The sequence below is a fragment of the Oncorhynchus tshawytscha genome, linkage group LG04 (assembly GCF_018296145.1).
Source record: "Oncorhynchus tshawytscha isolate Ot180627B linkage group LG04, Otsh_v2.0, whole genome shotgun sequence".
Classification (NCBI taxonomy): Eukaryota; Metazoa; Chordata; class Actinopteri; order Salmoniformes; family Salmonidae; genus Oncorhynchus; species Oncorhynchus tshawytscha.
The window spans coordinates 33,191,175-33,212,860 of NC_056432.1; the positions used below are offsets into that span (position 1 = coordinate 33,191,175).

The window sequence follows — 21,686 nt, forward strand, 5'->3', positions numbered from 1 at the left end:
ATGTTCAACTTCTCAGTTGCACCATAGTGTTTACAGGTTGACCACGAGTTACAATACTACTGTTCCATTCTGTACTTTACTACCTTTTAACGGGCATACATGTAAGTACTGTTATGTGCAGTCGCTGTGTAAAGGCCCAGTTTTCTCCTATGTATGAAAGATTCATTGCCATGAAGAGGAATAACCTTGGAGGCAAGAGGGGGAAAAACTCCCCAAAGAATGTTGTGGTTTTTTTTGCATTGTGGGTTGTTTACACATCCAGACTTGGGCAGCTTCCAGACAGGAGCTGAGGGTTCGGCCTCCATGGCAACAATTTCTTTCTTTAAGTGATGGAATTATTTGAGTTTATCAGTTTACTTTTCCACTTGGGGAAACAAACAATATTGCTGGCCTTGATTTCAGGCAGGAAACAGGTGGTTTTGAAGGCTTCTGTTGTCTTATCACTTATAGTCTGATGTCTTGTGTTTGACTCCTTATTCACTTCATAGAGACCTGGTTTAGGCTCTCCTGTACTCTGATCCATTGTGCAGAATGGTGTGTTTTTGTTATCTGTTGTGTTGCGGCCATTCACTAGGCAGGCTGAACCGTCAGCAGTTGTGTGTGTTCAGGCTGAGGGGCTGGCACCTAGCAGATGTCAACCTGATAGCACTGGGCACTCTTTATCCATCACCCTCTTTGTTCTATGAAATGTATTTGATCGCGCAAACTAAAGGAATTTGCAATGGCTACAACACTGCGGATTACAGTAAATATACAAATATACCTAATGGCCATAGGCAGTTCTTTTCTCTGAGCTCAGTTGATGTGCCGCTGCGGAGGGCTGAAACGTCTACCCATAATCCTGTATTTACAGACTCCATTAGAGACCCACTGATGCATATAACAACTCTAAAGTAGTCCTCTGAAATACACATTACATGTAATCGGTGTTTCTATAAGGAGTACATATTATGCACTTGGAAATTAAATTAATTTGAAAGTGTTGGGTTTGATGTAGTTCAATAAAATAGAATTAGATCAGATAGACATATGGATGGGCTTGATAAACCAGCTTCACTGTTAGATTTTACTAAGTTGATGTCAGAAGTTTACATACACCTTAGCCAAATACATTTAAACTCAGTTTTTCATAATTCTTGACATTTAATCCTAGTAAAAAGTACCTGTCTTAGGTCAGTTAAGATCACCACTTTATTTTAAGAACGTGAAATGTCAGAATAATAGTAGAGCGAATTATTTATTTCATATTTTATTTCTTCCATCACATTCCCAGTGGGTCAGAAGTTTATATACACTAAATTAGTATTTGGTACCATTGCCTTTAAATTGTTGAACTTGGGTCAAACATTTTGGGTAGCCTTCCACAAGCTTCCCACAATAAGTTGGGTGAATTTTGGCCCATTCCTCCTGACAGAGCTGGTGTAACAGTCAGTTTTGTAGGCCTCCTTGCTTGCACACGCTTTTTCACTTCTGCCCACAAATTTTCGATAGGATTGAGGTCAGGGCTTTTTGATGGCCACTCCAATACCTTGACTTTGTTGCCACAACTTTGGAAGTATGCTTGGGGTCATTGTCCATTTGGAAGACCCATTTGCGACCAAGCTTTAAGTTCCTGACTGATGTCTTGAGATGTTGCTTCAATATATCCACATCATTTATCCCCTCATGATGCCATCTATTTTGTGAAGTGCACCAGTCCTTCCTGCAGCAAACCACAACACGATGCTGCCACCCCCGTGCTTCACGGTTGGGAGGGTGTTCTTTGGCTTGCAAGCATCCCCCTTTGTCCTCCAAACATAACGATGGTCATGATGGCCAAACAGTTCTATTTTTGCTTCTTCAGACCACAGGACATTTCTCGAAAAAGTACGATCTTTGTCCCCATGTGCAATTGCAAACCGTAGTCTTGCTTTTTTATGGCGGTTTTGGAGCAGTGGCTTCTTCCTTGTTGAGCGGCCTTTCAGGTTATGTTGATATAGGATTTGTTTTACTGTGGATATAGATACTTTTGTACCTGTTTCCTCCAGCATCTTCACAAGGTTCTTTGCTGTTATTTTGGGATTGATTTGCACTTTTCGCGACAAAGTACATTCATCTTTTGGAGACAGAACGCATCTCCTTCCTGAGAAGTATGACGGCTGCGTGGTCCCATGGTGTTTATATTTGCGTACTATTGTTTGTAGAGATGAACGTGGTACCTTCAGGCATTTATAAACTGCTCCCAAGGATGAACCAGACTTGTGGAGGTCTACATTTTTTCCAGACTTGTGGAGGTCTTGGCTGATTTCTTTTGGTTTCCCCATGATGTCAAGCAAAGAGGCACTGAGTTTGAAGGCAGGCCTTGAAATGCATCCACAGGTACACCTCCAATTGACTCAAATGATGTCAATTAGTCTATCAGAAGCTTCTAAAGCCATGACCTCATTTTCTGTAATTTTCCAAGCTGTTTAAAGGCACAGTCAACTTAGTGAATGTAAACTTCTGACCCACTGGAATTGTGATACAGTGAATTATAAGTAAAATAATCTGTCTGCGAACAGTTGCTGGAAAAATGACTTGTGTCATGCACAAAGTAGATGTCCTAACCGACTTGCCAAAACTATAGTTTGTTAACAATAATTTGTGGACTGGTTGAAAAACGAGTTTTAATTACTCCAACCCAAAACTTCAGACAACTGTACTTAGAGCGAATCATCTTTCATACATACCACAACCCTGGCGTTACAAGCGCCATGCTCTACCAACTGTGCTATGCTCTACCAACTGTGCTATGCTCTACCAACTGAGCCACCAATTGAGTTTCTTTGAACAACCCTTTAAAAAGCTCTTTACAGAAAATCACAGAATTTCCTGAGTATACATGCTTTGTAAACAACAGGTGTAGACTAACAGTGAAATGCTTACTTACAAGCCATTCCCAACGATGCAGAGAGACAAAGGAAAAAAAATATAGAAAGATGACACGAGGAATAAATACACAATGAGTAACGATAACTTGGCTATATACACGGGGTACCAGTACTGAGTCAATGTGCAGGTGTACGAGGTAATTGAGGTAGATATGTACATTTGGGTAGTGGTAAAGGGACGAGGCAACAGGATGGATAATAAGCAGTAGCAGCAGCGTATGTGATGAGTCCAAAGAGTTAGTGCAAAGGGGGGTCGATGCATATAGTCCGTTTAGCTATTTGGTTAGCTATTTAGCAGTCTTATTGCTTGGGGGTAGAAGCTGTACAGGGGCATGATGGTTCCAGACTAGCCATGCGGTAGCAGAGAGAACAGTCTATAACCTGGATGGCTGTAGTCTTTGACAATTTGTAGGGCCTTTCTCTGACACCGCCTGGTATAGAGGTCCTGGATGGCAGGGAGCTCGGCCCCAGTGATATATTGGGCCGTACGCACTACCCTCTGTAGTGCCCTGCGGTCTGATGCCAAGCAGTTGTCATACCAAGCGATGATGCAGCCAGTCAAGATGCTCTCAATGGTGCAGCTATAGAACTTTGAGGATCTGAGGGATCTGGCAAATCTTTTCAGCCTACTGAGGGGAAAGAGGCTTGGTCGTGCCTTCTTCCTTAGTGATTGGACACCGAGCAACTTGAAACTCTCATTGAAAAGAAAAAGCCAGACTGGCCAATAAAAATAAAACATTAAGATGGCCAAAAGAACACACACTGACAGAGGAACTCTGTCAGTATCCAGTATCCCGGAGTCGCAAATTCAATGTTAACGTTGAGACTGGTGTTTTGCGGGTACTGTTTAATGAAGCTGCCAGTTGAGGACTTGTGAGGCTAGACACTCTAATGTACTTATCCTCTTGCTCAGTTGTGCACCGGGGCCTCCCGCTCTTTCTATTCTGGTTATTGCCAGTTTGCTGTTCTGTGAAGGGAGTGGTACACCGCGCTGTATGAGATCTTCAGTTCCTTGGCAATTTCTCGCATGGAATAGCCTTAATTTCTCAGAACAAGAATAGACTGACGAGTTTCAAAATTTAGTTCTTTGTTTCTGGACATTTTTGAGCCTGTAATCGAACCCACAAATGCTGATACTAAACTTGTCTTAAGAAGGCCAGTTTTATTGCTTCTTTAATCGGAACAACAGTTTTCAGCTGTGCTAACATAATTGCAAACGGGTTTTCTAATGATGAAAATTATAAACTTGGATTAGCTAACACACCGTGCCATTGGAACACAGGAGTGATGGTTGCTGATAATGGGCCTCTGTACACATATGTAGATGTTCCATTAAAAATCTGCCATTTCCAGCTACAATAGTCATTTACAACATTAACAATGTCTACACTGTAATTCTGATCAATTTGATGTTATTTTAATGGACAAAAAAATTGCTTTTCTTTCAAAAACAAGGACATTTCTAAGTGACCCTAAACTTTTGAATGGTAGTATATGTCAGAGCGGTATTGGACTAAGATGGGCGGCAGGGTAGCCTAGTGGTTGTGGAGTGGTTGAATGGTTGCAAGTTCAACTCCCTGAGCTGACAAGGTACAAATCTGTCGTTCTGCCCCTGAACAGGCAGTTAACCCACTGTTCCTAGGCTGTCATTGAAAATAAGAATTTGTTCTTAACTGACTTGCCTAGTTAAATAAAGGTAAATAAAATAAGATAGTGGCATAGTATAGAATACAGCATACATATGAGATGGGTGATGCAATATTTACACACAATTAAAGTGACTAAGATACCGTAGAGTAGTGTGGAGTACAGTTTACACATATGAGATGAGTAATACAAGATAGGGAGACATTTTAAAGTGGCTAGCATTTCATTTCCTTAATTCCTTAATTTAAAAAGTGTAGACCTTGAAATACTGACTTTACAAGTCCTTAACCAACAGTGCAGTTCAAGAAGAGTAAAGAAAATATTTACCAAATAAACCAAAGTTTAAAAAATATATACAAAAAATAACACAATAACATTACAATAACAAAGCTATATACAGGGGGTACAGAGTCAGTGTGCAGGGGCACAGGTTTTGTCATGCCCTCTTCCCTACTGTCTTGGTGTGTTTGTACCATGATAGTTCGTTGGTGATGTGGACACCAAGGAACTTGAAACTCTCGACCCGCTCCACTACAGCCCCATTGATGTTAATGGTGGCCTGTTCGGCCCGCCTTTTCCCGTAGTCCACAATCAGATCCTTTGTCTTGCTCACGTTGAGGGATAGGTTGTTGTCCTGGCACCACACTGCCAGGTCTCTGACTCCCTCCCTGTAGGCTGTCTCATCGTTGTCGGTGATCAGGCCTACCACTGTTGTGTCGTCAGCAAACTTAATGATGGTGTTGGAGTCGTGTTTGGCCACGCAGTGAACATGGAGTACAGGAGGGGACTAAGTACACACTCCTGAGGGGCCCCAGTGTTGAGGATCAGCGTGGCAGACTTGTTGTTGCCTACCCTTACCACCTATGGGCGGCCCGTCAGGAAGTCCAGGATCCAGTTGCAGAGGGAGGTGGTAGTCATTTAGGCAGGTTACTTTGGCTTCCTTGGGCACAGGGACTATGATGGTCTGCTTGAAACATGTAGGTATTACAGACAGGGTCCGGGACAGGTTGAAAATGTCAGTGAAAAAACTTGACAGCTGATCAGCGCATGCTCTGATTACACGTCCTGGTAAACCACCAGGCCCGGTGGCCTTGTGAATGTTAACCTGTTTAAATGTCATAATCACATCGACTACGAAGAGTGAGATCACAAAGTTGTCAGAAACAGCTGATGTAGTTTTATTGGGATTTGCAGCTGTGGTTGGTAAGTAAGGAATCCTGCAAGCTTCTGAGATTACTTACTTCCCCTTTAACATGTAAAACTGTCATGTTTCATGTTCTTTCACTGCAATTTCTCAATAGCGCTGATTCAATGTTAGCATTAGCTCTAATTGGCAACACTGACTGAACACTGAGTTTCCAACTACAGCAATAAAATGTGTTTATCAGCAGGGAGAAACTGTTTGAAATCTTTCTGTCCTCTTGGTTGTATAACAGCAGCTGAATCTAGATGGAGAAATTCACTTTTTCATCTGTTTGATCTTAATGATCTCCAAATGGCTAATTTCCACTTCCCAGCCCCACAGTTCCATTGGCAGCCTCTGGCTAGTGTTTGATTATCTTCCCAGGGATTGGTTTGTGGCGTTGTTATTTGTCTCTTGAGATTTGAATTGGCTGCAGCTGTAGGTCATGTTGTTGTTTGTTGTTGTTTTGGTCACGCTGAGCCCCCGCTCTCCCCATTCTCTGTCCTGGCAAGGCTAGGAGAGGCCCACAATGGGCCCTGAATAGGGAGACTGAAAGGAAGATTGATGAGGAGAGAGAGAAAGGGACTGTGTTGTGAGAGTGTGCATGAGGAAAGGGTGACGCTAGGAAGTAGAGGAGTGTGTGTGTGTCTGTGGTGGTAGTGACAAAGAAAGCCCCCTATGTGCTGTCTATCTTTCTCTCTCTTCCTTCTGTCCTTCAGTTCCTGTCCCTAGATCAGTGATGGGACCATGTCCCCTTGGCCACTTCTCACAACAACAAATATGGCCACATGCAGCGGCTCCATGCATATGAATAATCATGTCACCTCCTTCTACACCTCTATAGGCAAATGCATAGTCAACATACCTCACAACGTGCTGTGCAAAATAAACTAATACAGTATAATTGAATAGGGCTCATATACAGTTAAATGCCCCAACACACAGCTTTATGGTAGTCGACACAAGGCAACGTTTCTATTCTCTGTAAGGTAGTGCTGGCAGAGAGAGAGGACCTTGGACTGGGCTTGGCTGGGCTTGGCTAGGCTTCATTCTCTCTAAGTGTCATGTGTTTTTGTTGACAGTGGGTGGAGTGTTATGGTTTGGAGTGTATAGGCTAATTAATTTTGTGGACACAGTTCTCCTTCTCTTAGCTTGCCAGCGTGGCTGCTGAATGAGACGAGAAGAACACTGGTGTCCTAGTAACGTGTACGTTTTAGCCCCTACGCCCCTCATACACAACTGGCAGGTCCGGATCCGGACCAGAACCGGGTCAATTCGGAATTTCAAGGAAATTAGCTTTTAAACAGAAGAAAATGTATCTGCCCCATGCTAAATGTGTAGAATTGTACCAAATTTGCCTCAAAAATTGCAACATTTTCTCTACAGCAACAAGGGGGGTGTGAACAGTTTAGGGTCGAATGGGTTGGGAGGTGGGGGTTGATAAATGACAATATAGTGCTTGAGTACCCCTGCCCTACGCCATATCCTTCTCACTTGCTATATCACTATCTATAGCCATAGTTTTCACTGTCAGACCCTATAGGCTAAGCATTTATGTAGGTGCAGTGATAGTTTCGCTTGAGGCTGTATGGTAGACGTGCATCACTCACTTTAGTTAAATGACCAGAGACTCCTGCGTAAAGAGTAAAAAAATAAATACTTTATCCCACAGGTTTCCAGTATGTACAGTTATCCACAGATCTTCATGTAAACAAAAGGTATTGTAAGTATCTTCAGACAAGTAGAATTATTTCTACAGGGATATCAAAAATGAGGACATGGTCAGAAAACCGTATGGCTCCTCAGCTAAGCTTCAACTGACAAAAAGTGACAGTTACAGCTAGGGTTCTAACATGTGAAACCCATTGACCCCATATTAGTGAGCATGAGCCGCTACATGATCACTTAAAGAGACTGTATTCAATATAAAAAAGCATGAGATAATTGAAACAATGTAATTTATTGTAACATACAAAGAAACATGAACTTAACCAATAACTGTCTCTTATACTATAAATCTAGCCAAAATCCAAAAATGTCTCCCAAGCTACTTTATATTGCATTGTATTGACCTTTCTTTCTATGAAACATCTATCTTGACTAGCTCATCAAAACCCTCATGTCTCCCAGTCCACATGCAAACGACAGTAAGGCTGGTTGTACATTCCTCTCCCTTCCAAACAGAGCACCATAAAACAGAACATCACAAGACAGAAAAGCACTGTCATAGGAACCACTGTGCAAACAAACACCAGGTTTGATGAAAGGACTAGAGCTGTAAAATCTCATAAGCAATGGTCCCAAAGGAAGCAATCTAGCTTGCCCTCTACCTCGCTCTCATTCTCTTACTTTAGTAAACCATTCTCCCTTTTTCTATCGACCCCCTCTTTCTGTCTTTCTCTTGTTCACTTCTCTTTCTATATCCCTCTCATTCGCACTATTCCTATTCTCTCTCTCTTGCTGCTGCTACATTTGTGTCTCTGTCCCTCTTTCTATCCCTCTGTTTCTCCCCTCTCCCACTTGTTTGGGCCATGTGACTCTGTGTGCACAGAGGGTGACCTGCTCCTCTAGGCTCTGCTCTCTCCATCCTGCTCTGCTCTTCTGGACTGCGGTTGATCTCTGCTCCGCTCTGCTGCACAGTGCTGCTGGAAAGAGAGAGACTCCCTGAAAAAGAAACTCAACGATTATTCTCCAGGGCGAGCTCTCTCTTTCTCTCTTTCTCTCTGTCGCACTCTCTCTTTCTCTCTGTCGCGCTCTCTCTTTCTCTCTGTCGCGCTCTCTCTTTCTCTCTGTCGCGCTCTCTCTCTTTCTCTCTGTCGCGCTCTCTCTTTCTCTCTGTCGCGCTCTCTCTTTCTCTCTGTCGCGCTCTCTTTCTCTCTGTCGCGCGCTCTCTTTCTCTCTGTCGCGCTCTCTCTTTCTCTCTGTCGCGCTCTCTCTTTCTCTCTGTCGCGCTCTCTCTTTCTCTCTGTCGCGCTCTCTCTTTCTCTCTGTCGCGCTCTCTCTTTCTCTCTGTCGCGCTCTCTCTTTCTCTCTGTCGCGCTCTCTCTTTCTCTCTGTCGCGCTCTCTCTCTTTCTCTCTGTCGCGCTCTCTCTCTCTCTCTGTCGCGCTCGCTCTCTCTCTCTGTCGCTCGCTCTCTCTCTCTGTCGCGCTCGCTCTCTCTCTCTGTCGCGCTCGCTCTCTCTCTCTGTCGCGCTCGCTCTCTCTCTCTGTCGCTCGCTCTCTCTCTCTGTCGCGCTCGCTCTCTCTCTCTGTCGCGCTCGCTCTCTCTCTCTGTCGCGCTCGCTCTCTCTCTCTGTCGCGCTCGCTCTCTCTCTGTCGCGCTCGCTCTCTCTCTCACGCTCGCTCTCTCTCTCTCTCTGTCGCGCTCGCTCTCTGTCGCGCTCGCTCTCTCTCTCTCTCTGTCGCGCTCTCTCTCTCTCTGTCGCGCTCTCTCTCTCTCTCTGTCGCGCTCTCTCTCTCTCTCTGTCGCGCTCGCTCTCTCTCTCTGTCGCTCGCTCTCTCTCTCTGTCGCGCTCGCTCTCTCTCTCTGTCGCGCTCGCTCTCTCTCTCTGTCGCGCTCGCTCTCTCTCTCTGTCCCGCTCGCTCTCTCTCTCTGTCGCGCTCGCTCTCTCTCTCTGTCGCGCTCGCTCTCTCTCTCTGTCGCGCTCGCTCTCTCTCTGTCGCGCTCGCTCTCTCTCTCGCGCTCGCTCTCTCTCTCTGTCGCGCTCGCTCTCTGTCGCTCGCTCTCTCTCTCTCTCTCTGTCGCGCTCTCTCTCTCTCTCTGTCGCGCTCGCTCTCTCTCTCTGTCGCGCTCGCTCTCTCTCTCTGTCGCGCTCGCTCTCTCTCTCTGTCGCGCTCGCTCTCTCTCTCTGTCGCGCTCGCTCTCTCTCTCTGTCGCGCTCGCTCTCTCTCTGTCGCGCTCGCTCTCTCTCTCTGTCGCGCTCGCTCTCTCTCTCGCGCTCGCTCTCTCTCTCTCTGTCGCGCTCGCTCTCTGTCGCGCTCGCGCTCTCTCTCTCTCTCTGTCGCTCTCTCTCTCTCTCTGTCGCGCTCGCTCGTTCTCTCTCTCTGTCGCGCTCGCTCTTTCTCTTTCTCTCTCTGTCACGCTCGCTCTTTCTCTCTCTCTCTCTGTCGCGCTCGCTCTCTCTCTCTCTGTCGCGCTCGCTCTCTCTCTCTCTCTGTCGTGCTCGCTCTCTCTGTCGCGCTCGCTCGTTCTCTCTCTCTGTCGCGCTCGCTCGTTCTCTTTCTCTGTCGCGCTCGCTCGTTCTCTCTCTCTGTCGCGCTCGCTCGTTCTCTCTCTCTGTCGCGCTCGCTCGTTCTCTCTCTCTCTCTGTCACGCTCGCTCTTTCTCTCTCTGTCGCGCTCGCTCTTTCTCTCTGTCGCGCTCGCTCTCTCTCTCTGTCGCGCTCGCTCTCTCTCTCTCTCTCTCTGTCGTGCTCGCTCTCTCTCTCTCTGTCGCGCTCGCTCTCTCTCTCTCTGTCGCGCTCGCTCTCTCTCTCTGTCGCGCTCGCTCTCTCTCTCTGTCGCGCTCGCTCTCTCTCTCTGTCGCGCTCGCTCTCTCTCTGTCGCGCTCGCTCTCTCTCTCGCTCGCTCTCTCTCTCTCTCTGTCGCTCGCTCTCTGTCGCGCTCGCTCTCTGTCGCGCTCGCTCTCTCTCTCTCTCTCTCTGTCGCGCTCTCTCTCTCTCTCTGTCGCGCTCGCTCTCTCTCTGTCGCGCTCGCTCTCTCTCTCTGTCGCGCTCGCTCTCTCTCTCTGTCGCGCTCGCTCTCTCTCTCTGTCGCGCTCGCTCTCTCTGTCGCGCTCGCTCTCTCTCTCGCGCTCGCTCTCTCTCTCTGTCGCGCTCGCTCTCTCTCTCTGTCGCGCTCGCTCTCTCTCTCTGTCGCTCGCTCTCTCTCGCGCTCGCTCTCTCTCTCTCTGTCGCGCTCGCTCTCTGTCGCGCTCGCGCTCTCTCTCTCTCTCTGTCGCGCTCTCTCTCTCTCTCTGTCGCGCTCGCTCTTTCTCTCTCTCTGTCGCGCTCGCTCTTTCTCTTTCTCTCTCTGTCACGCTCGCTCTTTCTCTTTCTCTCTCTGTCACGCTCGCTCTTTCTCTCTCTCTCTGTCGCGCTCGCTCTTTCTCTTTCTCTCTCTGTCGCGCTCGCTCTCTCTCTCTCTGTCGCGCTCGCTCTCTCTCTCTCTCTGTCGCGCTCGCTCTCTCTCTCTCTCTCTGTCGCGCTCGCTCTCTCTCTCTCTCTCTGTCGTGCTCGCTCTCTCTCTCTCTCTCTGTCGCGCTCGCTCGTTTCTCTCTCTGTCGTGCTCGCTCGTTCTCTCTCTGTCGCGCTCGCTCTTTCTCTTTCTCTCTCTTTCTCTTTCTCTCTCGCTCTTTCTCTTTCTCTCTCTGTCGCGCTCGCTCTTTCTCTCTGTCGCGCTCGCTCTCTCTCTCTGTCGCGCTCGCTCTCTCTCTCTCTCTCTCTGTCGCTCGCTCTCTCTCTCTCTCTCTCTGTCGCGCTCGCTCTCTCTCTCTCTCTCTGTCGTGCTCGCTCTCTCTCTCTCTCTGTCGCGCTCGCTCGTTCTCTCTCTCTGTCGCGCTCGCTCGTTCTCTCTCTCTGTCGCGCTCGCTCGTTCTCTCTCTCTGTCGCGCTCGCTCGTTCTCTCTCTCTGTCGCGCTCGCTCTTTCTCTTTTCTCTCTGTCGCGCTCGCTCTCTCGCTTTCTCTCTCTGTCGCGCTCGCTCGTTCTCTCTCTGTCGCGCTCGCTCTTTCTCTCGCGCTCGCTCTCTCTCTCTGTCGCGCTCGCTCTCTCTCTCTGTCGCGCTCGCTCTCTCTCTCTCTGTCGCGCTCGCTCTCTCTCTCTCTGTCGCGCTCGCTCTCTCTCTCTGTCGCGCTCGCTCTCTCTCTCTGTCGCGCTCGCTCTCTCTCTCTGTCGCGCTCGCTCTCTCTCTCTGTCGCGCTCTCTCTGTCGCGCTCTCTCTCTCTCTCTGTCGCGCTTGCTCTTTCTCTCTCTCTCTCTCTCTCTCTCGATGTCGCGCTCGCTCTTTCTCTCTCTGTGTCGCTCTCTCTCTCTGTCGCGCTCTCTCTGTCGCGCTCTCTCTCTCTCTGTCGCGCTTGCTCTTTCTCTCTCTCTCTCTCTCGATGTCGCGCTCGCTCTTTCTCTCTCTGTGTCGCGCTCTCTCTCTGTCGCACTCACTCTCTCTTTCTCTGTGTCGTGCTCGCGCTCTCTCTCTGTCGCGCTCTCTCTCTGTCGCTGTCGCGCTCGCTCTCTCGCTGTCTCTCTGTCGCTGTCGCACTCGTTCTCTTTCTCTCTCTGTCGCACTCGCTCTCTCACTCATTTCCTATTATCTTCTATGTAGCAGAACCCCTTATCTTCTAGACTCTTGTGTGACTTGTGAGCGCCATAGAGCAAAACCGAGAGAGTCTCAGCTTCTCATAGTCTGGTCCAGTGGAGGTACCTCAGTGAATTTGATAAAAATAGTGAAACATTAAAAACGTTATCCTGGGGCCATAGGGCGAACCTCACTAGGGTACTTGGGACGCTCGAGTCCCACCTGGCCAACATCTGGTGGAGTTGCAGAGCGCCAAATTCAAAAACAGAAATACTCATAATAAAAATTCATAAAACATACAAGTGTTATACATCGGTTTAAAGATGAGCTTCTCGTTAATCCAACCACGGTGTCAGATTTCAAAAAGGCTTTACGGTGAAAGCATACCATGCGATTATCTGAGAACAGCGCCCAGCAGACATATCATTACAAACAGTTACCAGCCAAGTAGAGGAGTTACACAAGTCAGAAATAGTGCTAAAAAAATCCCACTTCCTGGATGGATTTTTCTCAGGTTTTCGCCTGCCAAATCAGATCTGTTATACTCAGACATTATTTTAACAGTTTTTGAAACTAGAGTGTTTTCTATCCAAATCTACCAATTATATGCATATCCTAGCTTCTTGGCTTGAATTGCAGGCAGTTGAATTTGGGCAGGCTTTTCATCCGGACAGCTAGTTTCTGTCCTCCTCTGGGTACATTGACTTCAATACAAAACCTAGGAGGATCATGGTTCTCACCCCCTTCCATAGACTTACACAGTAATTATGACAACTTACGGGGGACGTCCTCCAACCTATCAGAGCTCTTGCAGCATGAACTAACATGTTGTCCACCGAATCAAAAGATCACAGAATGAATCTATTACTGATAGTAGAAGCTACAGCTAGCTAGCACTGCAGTGCATAAAATGTGGTGAGTAGTTGACTCAAAGACAGAGAAAGACAATACTTGAACAGTTTTGAACAAATTAATTTCTTCAAAAATGAAGCAGAAGCAAGAGAGTGAGCTATATTTCGTTGTAACTGCTAAACTGCTTGCTGAATGTACACTGTACTAGGTCTGTCCCCGACTGCGCTGCGTTAAAAAAAATGACAATGGGTGACTGTGAGACTAGCACCCGTTGTCTCTCTCTCCTCCCTGCTGCAGCGACCACCACAGAACATCAACAGTGTTTATCGCGCTGTCCCTGTTGCTGAAGATGTAACATAATTACAGACATTTCTGACTGAAAAGTTCTGTTACCGAAATTCCTCATTTGTTTAGGAAAGAAATTCCCTACTCACTCAACCCTTGCTCTCTTTACGTGACACATTTATGCATTGCATGCACGTGACCAATAGGGCCTCATCTATAGCATATCATAATCACATAAAAAATGTGGTTATAACAAACTCTGAACACTGTAACACATGCGGAAGCAAAATGGATGCAGAGGTCATAACAAATCAACTCAAAACGTGGGAATGTTTACTGGTTTCTCAGGAGGTAAAGGGGAAGTCTGACGTGTGGAATACATTTACTGGAGATCAATAAAAAGAAGGTAAGGAGCAAATGCTGTGTGCATATTATGTGTTAGGTTACAATATCATTTTTCTGACCGTTTGGAACAATCTAAACAACACTAAATAAATGATAAGTGTACCAGAGTCTGTTGTAATATTTTTGTAAAGCCTTTATTACAGCAAAGACTAAAAGCAGTTGAATACATTTTTGAATGCAATGTCCGAAATGGAATGGTTTATTTTTGTTATTTTAAAACTAAAATGCTTGATTGCTTTTCAAATCATGAATGACTCGTATGCTGTGTGATGACATGAACAAATTAATTAAGTAAGCTAATGTATTAAGACTGTCGTGTCTTTGGCTATGCCGGATTAAGTGATATGACATGCTATTCTATAAAATAATTTCTCCGTCATTAATATTACCTGATTGAGATAATGATGTAAATGTAATTAACTAGAGGCGGGCACCACAAAATAATATTTATAGAGCTGTTATCTTCCGAATAAACTCTTAAAGACCTAGTAATATTTTGCATCAATAGCAGTCAATATTAATCGTCATCTTAATTTAGTCTCATCTGAAAGTTGTAAATTCTTAGTTATCTGCACGAACCCTGGCTAACAAGTTGAATCAGCAATACAAAATTGGGTTTAATTATTTATTTACTAAATACCTAACTAATCACACAGAATTACACACACACATATTTAAATCATAACTTGATTACACATTACGTTCTAAAGGAAAACATCCCTAGCGGGCGGAACAGATATGACAGCTTGTTACACAAAAGAAAAGGGGCTGGGTTTGAGTGAAAGAGCGGGAAGAATGAGGAACAAAGAAGCTGTGCTATCATAAATACAGTATCTTATGCATTCTAAATTACCGGCCATTTGGAAAAGGAAAATGCAATAAATATTTACTCTGAGCTGCGCTTCGGTAGGTTGGTGGTAGATGGAAGGCCGTGTTGCCCAACCGAGTCCTTTTGAAGAATGTCTCTGGTGGTCAAATGGATACGTTGTAGTAACATCGTTGTTTTATAGACGGTATACTCTGTCTGTTCCTTCCTAATCCTCGTTTGCATCTGCTGTTGCTAACTCAACGGCTAGGAGGTATCACTTCTGTAGTGAATAAGAGTTCAACGTTCATACCATTCGCAACCAAAGCTCACGCTGATGTTGGCTTCGTTCTGTAGTTATTATCTGAACCATTCTGACAGGACCGTCGTCCTCACATCGTCGGAACAGGAGGTTATAGTGTCGTCAAGGGCTTATATAGGAAGGGAGAGGAGGGCGTGTTTGAAAAGTTTTATAGCCCATGTCCCTTCACAGGGGCGGGCCACTGATTGAGCAGAGCCCTATCTTATGAAAACCCAAATCTCACATTTTAGAAGCTAAAATCACATTTCATCCCATCACGAATAATTTCATATTCAAACATTTAAATTGAACAACAATTCCATGTGAATCCGATAACTCTGAGGTGTAGACTTTCCACTGTAGAGTTTGTCATCTTATCATTGATGAGAATGTCTCCGATGACAACCGAACTGACATCATATTCATTAAGTACCACCGCATTTGTTCAATTGATCGGATTACCAGAATATAGTTCATTTCCCCCCACCTTCTGATGTTCCCAGAATCTCTATGTTAACCAAGGGTTTTGCAAATGTAACCTCAGTAGGGTAGAGAGAGGAAAAAGGGGGAAGAGGTATTTATGACTGTCATAAACCTACCACCCAGGCCAACGTCATGACAAGACTAAACAGGATGCGTTCTTAGGCCTACAGCTCGATGGTGGTTATACAAGGCTGCCATACTAAGCCTACTAATGATAATGACATTTATTATTAGAATGATGATCATAACAATAATAGTAATAACAATAAGGAGATCAAGAAAAAGAAGGGTTACTATTATTATCGATATTGTTTTTCGGACAATTTGGAACAATGTAAACAACACAAAATGAATTCTAAATAATACGAGGCACCGTTCTAATGAATATAAAGTGTAAAGACTTTATTACGGCATGGATAAACAGTTTCACAAATGTACTAACTTGTTGTGGTTGCGTGAGTCTTGGTGCTCACGGAATCAGTATTATTATCAGCTATTAAACAAACACTCAAACAGGCAACAAAAGCAAGATCTGTCTTATTGCTGTAGATACATATGGATGATTTACAGTTGAAGTCAGAAGTTTACAGACACCTTAGCGAAATACATTTCAACTAAGTTTTTCACAATTCCTGACATTTAATCCCAGTAAAAATTCTTTGTCTTAGGTCAGTTAGGATCACCACTTTATTTTAAGAATGTGAAATGTCAGAATAATAGTAGAGTGATTTATTTCAGCTTTTATTTATTTCATCACATTCCCAGTGGGTCAGAATTTTACATACACTCAATTAGTATTTTGGTAGCATTGCCTTTAAATTGTTTAACTTGGGTCAAATGTTTTGGGTAGCCTTCCACACGCTTCCCGCAATAAGTTGGCCCATTCCTCCTGACGGAGCTGGTGTAACTGAGTCAGGTTTGTAGGCCTCCTTGCTCGCACACGGTTTTTCAGTTCTGCCCACAACTTGTCTATAGAATTGAGGTCAGAGCATTGTGATGGCCACTCCAATACCTTGACTTTGTTGTCCTTCAGCCATTTTGCCACAACTTTGGGAGTATGCTTGGGGTCATTGTCCATCTGGAAGACCCATTTGCGACCAAGATTTAACTTCCTTATTGATATCTTGAGCTGTTGCTTCAATATATCAACATAATTTCCCCTCATGATGCCATCTATTTTGTGAAGTGCACCAATCCCTCCTGCAGCAAAGCACCCCCACAACATGATGCTGCCACCCTCATGCTTCACGGTTGGGATGGTGTTCTTCGGCTTGTAAGCATCCCCCTTTTTCCTCCAAACATAACGATGGTCATTATGGCCAAACAGTTCTATTTTTGTTTCATCAGACCAGAGGACATTTCTCCACAAAGTACGATCTTTGTCCCCATGTGCAGCTGCAAACCATAGTCTGGCTTTTTTATGGTGGTTTTGGAGCAGTGGCTTCTTCCTTGCTGTGCGGCCTTTCAGGTTATGTCGATATAGGACTAATTTTACTGTGGATATAGATACGTTTGCTCCTGTTTCCTCCAGCATCTTCACAAGGTCCTTTGCTGTTCTGGAATTGATTTGCACTTTTCGCACCAAAGTACGTTCATCTCTAGGAGACAGAACGTGTCTCCTTCCTGAGCGGTATGATGGCTGCGTGGTCCCATGGTGTTTGTACAGATTAACGTGGTACCAGCAGGCATTTGGAAATTGTTCCCAAGGATGAACCAGACTTGTGGATGTCTACAATTTTTTTCCGGAGGTCTTGGCTGATTTCTTTTGATTTTCCCATGATGCAAGCAAAGAGGCACTGAGTTTAAAGGTAGGCCTTGAAATACATCCACAGGTACACCTCCAATTGACTCAAATGATGGCAATTAGCCTATCAGAAGCTTCTAAAGCCATGACATCATTTTCTGGAATTTTCCAAGCTGTTTAAAGGCACAGTCAACTTAGTGTATGTAAACGTCTGACCCACTGGAATTGTGATAGTGAATTAGAAGTGAAATAACCATTCTGTAAACAATTGTTGGAAAAATGACTTGTGTCATGCACAAAGTCGATGTCCTAACCCGACTTGACAAAACTATAGTTTGTTAACAAAAAATGTGTGGAGTGGCTGAAAAACGAGTTTTAATGACTCCAACATAAGTGTATGTAAACCTTCAACTGTATAAAGCCAGGCACATTTAACAGTTAGGCTTTTGATTATAGACCTAATTAAGATGGTTTCCTCTCATCACTTTTCTTACACAATTAAGGCAAGGGCAGTTTTCTCATCTCTTAACCCCGCTGCTGCCTCCACCGCGTTTTTTCTCAACACCAATATGCTGGTCATCTTTGCCATTATGCACATAGCAACATGGTCTAGGAAAGGCGCCAATTCAACAGCGCACTGATGCGTTCCAGAACCACGGACAGCGACCACTATCCAATGCGGGAGAAAGAAATTTGTTATGAAATAATATTATTTTTGGTAGTGTTGCGCCATTGTTCTTACATAATATAACCATATACAATTTCAGTAGCACATCTTAGAGTTATGGATTGTGCCATCCCAATGGCCTCCACAAGTCCACTGAGACAGGTGCGAATCAGACGTGTGTCTTGTACACAAATCTTTTGCTACTGCTCGACTAAAGAAATCTCGGTCGACAAACAGCCTATCAAACAAACAATCGACCAATCAATGAAATGGTTTCAATCCTACACTGTACTGCATGATTGTAGCGGGTTTATTAAACCATTAGTTCTAGTAGCTATGTTGACTGAATTTAGCTAAAGTGGTGACAAGGATGTAGGGTGTGTGTAGCGGTTAGCAGTTATGATATGATGATTTGCCTTGGAAAGGCTTTTTTCGGCTGGTCACAGTCAGCAGATGTGTTATGCACTGAAGTCCACAAGCGAAGGGATAATAAGGTGAGAGGAGGAGATCGCTTAGATTTGAGAAGGAATTATACGATGAGCAAAGTGATCGTGCTGTTTGTATGTGGCTGCTATGAAAGTGAACTGTGTTTGTGTGTAGTCAGGGGTGTATTCCTTCCACCGATTCTGTTGAAAATGTTTCTTAAATGGAACGAAACGGGGGTAAACATACCTGAACTTGTCCAATAGAAACTCGTTTGTAACTGTTGGACTAATGATTACACCCTAGTTTAGCTAAGTGCAGGCAAGATTGTGCAAGGCGGTATTGAATGTGTCACTGTCTGTTACCTTCATTACTCAAAATTTTCTCTCGACCTGTGTGCACATTTATAGGCTAGGTTGCAACAACCTCATGATGGGTATAAGGACAATTTTTGTGTCATGAAATAGCCTAAACCTATCGACATTACATTGCTCTGGGTGAATGGAATGTGAATGACAGTCATCCAATATGCTGTGATGGAAATAAAGCCATGCTCATAAAAAATATAAAAAATAGTCCTCCATCATCATAAACGGCACCGACCGCCACTGGTGGGGTCATAATAGTTTGTATCTCAAACCGTTTGGACTTTACAGACGTTTTTGTGAGATTAACTGTTTCCGGGATCGGTAGTTCAAATAGAGTGCTTATTCTTTGCTAATGTTTTATATAATGTATCTCATGCCTTTAACCCTGCTTTCTGTTCAATTGAGCAGCGTTGTCTGTGTTTAAATTTAAAGGGATAGTTTGGGATTTTTGGCAGTGAAGCCCTTTAATCTACTTCCCCCGAGTTAGATGAACTTGTGGATAAAGTGTCCAGTATGACAAAGAGACATACTGGACACGGAGTTAGAGGTAATTGTGCTAGCCAATACTAACTAGTTTAACACAAAGACTGGAAGTCTTTGGGATCAGCTAGCATTCATCTGACTCTGGGGAAGGAGACAAAGGACTTAATTGTCAAAATCCCAAACTATCCCTTTAAGCACTGCTAGTTGGACTAAGTTTCCAGGTGCAGTGGACTGTTTTGAACAGTTAGCCTGCAGCTTTGTTCCTCTCTCAGAGGAGTGGTATGAGGGCATGCCAGATGATCCACAGACAGGCACTAACTTTCTTTAGCAGAATGTGGAACGGTTACAGAACTGGCTGTAAATTGTTCAATGCTGTACTTACGTAGAGGTTTTTGGGGCACTGACGCAGTATAGGTAGTGCGTAGATGGACGCAGTAGATTTTTGTGTGCGGGTCTTTATTTCTCATTCTCTCTCTCTTTCAAGCTGTATTGGCTGGATGAGCTTTGTTGTGTGGTCTATGTGGTAATAGTGTGAAGTAAGGACAAGACTGCAGTGGTGCTGCTTTGTGTTTGGCAAAGCATCATGGGCTGTGATGAGTTGAGATGGTATTTAACTAGGACAAGAAGTCTTTCTCTCTCTCTCTCTCTCCATGCCACTTCTCCTATGCAGTATTATTCTATCTAGTCATACCTCCCTCAGCTCAGCTAGGTTTCTCTGGTTCATTTAAAACTGTTTCTCAGCATCTGTTTCGTAAACGGAACACTTCTGTGAACATTTTCACAGAAGTGACAATTTTACACGAGGGGGCTCGGCCAATTTCATAAGGCCTCGTCTGACAGTGTACCCAATTAGGAGAGTGAAGCGCGAACCTCCAGCGACGAACAAAGAGAGTTTACACGGTCAGGCAGGCATGTCTGCTGGGAACGGGAGGGAGCCCACAACAACCACGGTTAGCCTCGACCTAATCAGTCTAGGATTGTCTTCTTACTTAGTCCTTAAACCTTCTGCTGTAGTTAAGAGGTATCGGATATGTTTGAAGTGTTTTTAGGTATCTTCCAGAGAGATAGTGTTGTCTAAAGGGATATCTTATAAAGCCAGTATAAATATACTGGAGGTAATTTAATCTCTCCTTTAATTGTACCAGGTCGGTTCCAGCAATATTTGAATCTCTTTTGAATTTCTAGTAGATGTGTCCTAGCCAAGGCAGCAATTGCTACGATTAAGTATCTTAATACCGTAGATCCCTGGGGCTAAGCTCCCTCTTCATGTAGCCCACTCACTGTGTCTGTGCCAGGAATCATCTGGGCTTGTTTAACATCCCTCAGTCGGGGTTGAAAGTCACGGCAGCCTGGCAGTCTTCAGCTCTCTGCATTGCTGACACACTATTGATTAGCCATCGCGTCTTCTATCGGCTGCAGTAATCCAAGAGTGTCAGGGGACTGAGGATAAACCAGCTTTGCTCTGTAGTATCCCTCCATGGAGATGATGTGGAGATATGAGATGCACCGTTTCAAGGTTTATAGTGGTAGTTTATATTAAAAAGAAGGGTCTCTGGGCTGAGCCTGGTAGCAAGTCTGTCACGTTCGTTGTCCTGTCAAACATGTGTTGTTTTGCTTCATGACTTTATGATTGGAGATTACTGCTCGTCTTCCAGGCTCTGCTGTTCAACAACAGGTTCTGCCGTTATTATGCAAACATTTGGACCATTTTCGACTAATGAGCTTTGATGCAAAAGCCAAGAGCACATCATTGAGAGCAGCTCAGCTTTCAGATTTAATCCCAGTGGATGACGTGTGAGTGGATCTCTCTGCTTCCTTCTCAGTATTAATAGTATTAGTTTCTGTGTTAGGAGGGTCAGGTATCACAGTAACATGGAATTATGGTGGGATTATTATTATCACCGATATTCTTTCCTGTCTCACAGTAAACCCCTAGGGATGTGTGTGTGTGTGCGTGAGAACAGAGGGATATAGTGGAGAAGAGAAAGGGAATAGAGTGAAGCTGATGGGGGAAAAATGAACTCCTTGAGTTATGGAGACCGTGAGAGCACAGCCACACCTCACTGTGTCAAACTTCCAGTGCGTGAGACCTAGCAGACATATCCAGACATATCTCCGTCAATATGTCACTGTGTGTGAAGCTATACAGTTGTGTAAAAGTTTTTGCTGAGAAGTCCTCACGTTCTCTGCAGACAAATGTGTGCGCACTTACATTTGAGTATTGTCCCACGTATCTGAGGTGTGAAGTGTTGTGTATGAAATGGAGTTTGAGTCGGAGTGAAAGGGTGTCTTCACGCCTTATTACAGAGGATCTACGCTGCTGTGCAGACTGAGTGCCTCAGTTTACGTCTCGTCCCACACCACTACTCACAGAGCAGAACCTATTTAGATCTCATTGATGATTGTAGCTAGTCTCCTAAACTGTGCTTTATTGGCTCCCTCTCCCTGCCTTTTATCTCTTCTCTTTTTTATCTGTCTGTCTCTCACAAAACGTGTACACACACACACACTACGCAGCAGTGCTGTTCCATTTGATTCTGATTGATTGTTGTTGGCCCCTTTACATTAAAGTACTGAGCCTGTACTTCATTATTGATCCAGCTCCTTTTACCCATTTGATTCTAATCCAAACCACAGCAGTCCATCCTCCAAAGCAGAAAAATACATACTTAAATATACTGAAATCATACTTGAATATATATATAAGTATATATACTGTAAGTACTGTATGTCCTTCATTTTAAATATCCTAAAGTCTATTTATTATCTAAATTGGAACCATTTTAAATACATTTAATGCATTTTAATGTAAACTTTATTAGTGTTTTATTAACATTTAAATTTATTAAATACATTTCAAA

The 21,686-nt window shown here is 44.5% G+C and overlaps 1 protein-coding gene across 2 annotated transcripts in view; it reads left to right on the top strand.

Moving 5' to 3' along the window:
- pip5k1bb (phosphatidylinositol-4-phosphate 5-kinase, type I, beta b) overlaps positions 1 to 21,686 on the top strand; it is an 86,518-nt gene that overhangs the window by 20,826 nt on the left and 44,006 nt on the right. The window contains exon 2 of one of the 2 annotated variants that reach the window (XM_024417739.2): positions 13,495 to 13,552. The exons of the other annotated variant lie outside the window; for it this stretch is intronic. The gene's annotated coding sequence lies outside the window, so the exon portion shown is untranslated. The remainder of the gene's footprint in view (positions 1 to 13,494; positions 13,553 to 21,686) is intronic. 2 annotated transcript variants of the gene reach the window in all.